The sequence below is a fragment of the Martes martes genome (assembly GCF_963455335.1).
Source record: "Martes martes genome assembly, chromosome: 11".
NCBI classification, from domain to species: Eukaryota; Metazoa; Chordata; class Mammalia; order Carnivora; family Mustelidae; genus Martes; species Martes martes.
Window position 1 is genome coordinate 91,815,777 of NC_137899.1, and position 4,436 is coordinate 91,820,212.

Sequence of the window (4,436 nt, forward strand, 5' to 3'; positions counted from 1 at the left end):
TAGTTTTGATTTGCTTTTCCCTGATGATAAGTAATAATGAGCATCTTTCCATGCATGTGTTGGCCATCTGGATGTCTTCTTTGGAGAAATGTCTTTTCATGTCTTTTGCCCATTTTTGAACTGGCTTATTTGTTTTTTGGCTGTTGAGTTGTATACGTTCTTTACGTATTTTGGATACTAACCCTTTATCTGCTATGCCCTTTGCAAATAACTTCTTCCATTTAGTAGATTGCCTAGTTTTATTGATTGTTTCCTTTGCTATGCAGAAAGAAACTTTTTATTTTGATGTGATACCAATAGTTTATTTCTGCTTTTGTTTCCCTTGATCAGGAGACATATCTAGAAAAATGTTGCTATGGCCGATGTCAGAGAAGTTACTGCCTATGTTCTTATCTAGGATTTTGATGGTTCCTGGTCTCACATTTGGGAGTTGCTACAGCTTTAGGCAAAAATGTCTTCTTCTCCCAGAAACCTCAATTATTGTTCTAAAGGCTTCAGCTGATCAGATGAGGCTCACATGTATTATTAAGAGCAGTGTCCTTTACTTAAATTCAACTGATTGTTGATTTTATTTATTTATTTATTTATTTGAGAGAAAGAGAGAGATAGTGAGAGAGAACATGAGTAGGGAGGAGAGGGAGAAGCAGGCTCCCTGCCGAGCAAGGAGCCTGATGTGGGGCTTGATTCCAGAATCCTGGGATCATGACCTGAGCTGAAGTCAGACACCTACCTGACTGAGCCACCCAGGAGTCCCCTGATCGTAGATGTTAACCACATCTACAACCTACCTTCACAACAACATCTAGATTCATGTTTGATTACATAACTAGGTACTATGGCCTAATCAAATTGACATACAAAATTGATCATCACAGTTTTGATGGATATTGATGAACTTATAGTGAGCCCAGTTCATTGGTGTTTCTATTTACAGAGGCAAGTTATAACTGTATTTTTACACAGGCACACAAAGATGGATAGAGAGATAAACAACATATTCCTGCTCTGACAGATGAGAAGTTTGCATGATCAGAAGCAGAAGCTTCTCCAATCTGACCTCCTTGACTTCATGTCTGAGCGCCACCATTAGCTGGCCCTGGAAAACTACTTATTTGTATCCAAAAAAGAATATAACAGTAGTACCATCTGTGACACAGGGCCCATTCTTTTTAGATATTCAAAATGTGTCAGCCTTTGTCAGTCCTAGCTCCCTGTGAAATGTGGAGATAGCAGTTAGACTGAACAGGCACAAACTCCCTTGAAGGTGAAGCCATAGCCCCTTGGCAGGCACATGAAACCGTGCCAGTGATGGCCATCAATGGGAAGGCAGCCAGGTGGCTTTCTGCTTGTCACCAAAATGAGGCCAGGCTAAGAAGAGCATGGGAATGAGGTAGGTGATGGAGGAAAACAAAGACCCTAAATGCTTTCCATGTCTGATTTTTTTTTTCTCCAAAAGAAGAAAGCACTCACAAAATCAGTCAACAGTGAAAGATTTAGTCACTGGGCTCATAGACTTGATGCTAAAAAACGGTGTGCGGTTGTTTCCACCGCTTTGTTTAAAGGTTGCTTCTGTGATCGTTGCAATGCCCTGTAATTGCAGAAGACTCGATGATGAAAGGTGAAATCAGGACCTTGCTATTCCAGATGCTCTCTCTGCCTCTCTGAGTGTACCTGCTACTGGGCTCCAGCCCCTTTCCTGACCTCCCCATCACAAAGTGACAGACCTTGGGGAGAAAGAGGGGACATTCTAAAACAAAAATAAACCTGTCATTTTTATAGTCAAAAGTGTCAGAGCTCAAACATCAATGTGATTCAGAAGAGTCAGTAATGTATTTTCTGTCTGTGTTTACTGACATTTAGTGCTTATTCCATATGAAAGTTATTTGCAAGGTATTCTCACATTGCCATCTAATCAATATTATTTCTTTGGCTTCAGAAATACCATTTCAACCTTCCTAGACCACACTCTATAAGCCACATCCATTCCTTATTTAAGACAGAGGTATTTCTTTGGTTATACAACAGTCACTTTCCACAGTACCTTCTCCTTTCCAATAAAGAGACACTTAGCTTTATTGTCATAAATTGTCATAATTATTAGATTATTTTTCAAGTTATATGTGATTACTGCAAATATGTTGAGTATTTTACATATGAATTTTTTAATTTATAAATATCTTAAATGTTTTGATGAAAACCCACTTAGGAGTGGAACTAGATTTTATGTAGTCTCTGCTAGTTATAAAGTGAGATAGTTGGTTTAATCAGGAGGAGGGACTATGCAGATTCACTTGCTATATTCTTTTTCTGGGGAAAACTTGCAGTTCTATACATAATTAATTTGGAGGCAAGAAAATAGTCACCAGATTATTATAATAATCCTTATTCATAGGTGAGAAGGCTGTGGAATAATACAAACTTCAATGAATATATAAGCATAATTTTTAGTTAATATATGCATTATTTGTGCATAGAAAGTGTCCAGATATAAAATAATAGCTTTCACATATAACTAGATACTATATACATTATATAGAGGTGGCCAGATACTAAGACTATAGTTTATAGTCTGTATGAATGATAAACATTTTTATATATCACAGTTAGAAATATAGTGACAAAAATTCTGTTCATTGTGCAACTAAAAATAAACAAGGTCAACCTTAGCAAGATATATATAATATACATATACAAACAGGTCTATACAAATTTCATGTTAGATATATATGAAAAGAACTATAAGACATAACAGATGGACAAAAGACAAAACTGGAATAAATGAAAAATATTCCTCGCTGGGAAGACTTGATACTAGACAATTGTTAATTTTTTTTAAATTATAACAGTCCAAGAAAAATACCCTAAGGAAAAAGAGTTCACAAAATATTCTAAGGTTTATGTAAAAATAGCATGAAAATATAACAAAGATATTTAAAAATAGGGTCACCTGAGTGGTTCAGTTGAGTAAGTGGCTACCTTCAGCTCAGGTCAAGATCCCAGGGTCCTGGGATGGAGTCCCTCATCGGGCTCCCTGCTCAGTTGGGATCCTGCTTCTCCCTCTCCCTCTGCCTGCCACTCCCTCTTGTGCTTGTGCTTTCTCTCGCTCTCTCTGTCAAATAAATAAAAATCTTTTTTAAAAAGATAATTAAAAACAGTACACGAATAAATGGGATTTATAATTAGAGCTTCTAAAACATTAGACAATTAAAATAGAAAAAATACCGTTGCTGGTACAAGGACAAACCAGGTGAAACAGTGGAATTGAATGGAAAGCCCAGAAATAGGTGTAGGTTTTTGGCAACATTTAGTAGATGATCAGAGTTAGCTTTTCAAATTTATGGAAAAAGTGTGAGTTGTTCAATACATGTTTCTGGAGTGATTTTCAAACTGTTTAGGAAAAAATCAATATAAAATCTCTTCATACCTTATTCTAAAATGTAGTCTAATAAATATAGTTTTAAGTATAAAATATGTGAAATAGTTAAAGAGTATTATCTTAAACTAACTTATTTGGAGTAGAGAAAGTCTGATTTTTTTAATATGATGCCATAAAGTTAAATATTAATAGATACAACACATATCCATAAGTTTCCCTGTAAAAAGGGCAAATAAAAAAGGCCAGGTGTCAATAAGATGAAAAATGTAAAACTTCACAATCAATAAAATGATAACCAAAACTTCAAACAGAGTATATTACTCAGCTAATTACAGTGTTTTTTAAATGACAATTCTTATTTTGGTTAACAGCTATAGGAAAATAACATAATGATCCATTGCTGGTGGGATTTTACTGTCAAAAATAGAAAGTGAGCCTGGTGGTGGGTATTAAGGAAGGCACGTATTGCATGGAGCACTGGCTGTGATGCATAAACAATGAATCATGGACCACTGAAAAAAAACCCTCAAAATTTAAAAAATATATTAAAAAGAAAAAAATAGTGTATAAAATTTTTGACAATGATCCAACTTTTAGTAATTTATCCTAGAAGAGCAATTAGTGATCTATAAAAGAAAAAAAGGATGCACAAAGAAGTTCTCTGTACCTTTCTCTGTGAGAATGAAAAGTGAAAACTTGGAAATGACTTCTGTCACAAACAGAGGATTGTTTAATTAAATTATAATATGGCTACAGAATTAAATGTGATTTACCCATTAAAATGATGCATTAGAAGATTATGTAATGTCATAGAAAAATGTCCATGTTTATCTTTATTTGAAAATGTTATAAGCCTTTCAATGCCAAAGGTCATAAAGTGGGGGCTAACAGACCAAATCTGTTTACACAGACATATTTTGCTTTCTTGTCAGTATTTTATCATGTTGAGCCAAGATTTAAAAATTGGAAGGACACACGCGAAAATCCAGATTTCCGTTGTATGTTTACAATTCTGAGTATCTGACAACTCTGTCCATGTTAGAATCCAGCTCATTCGGAG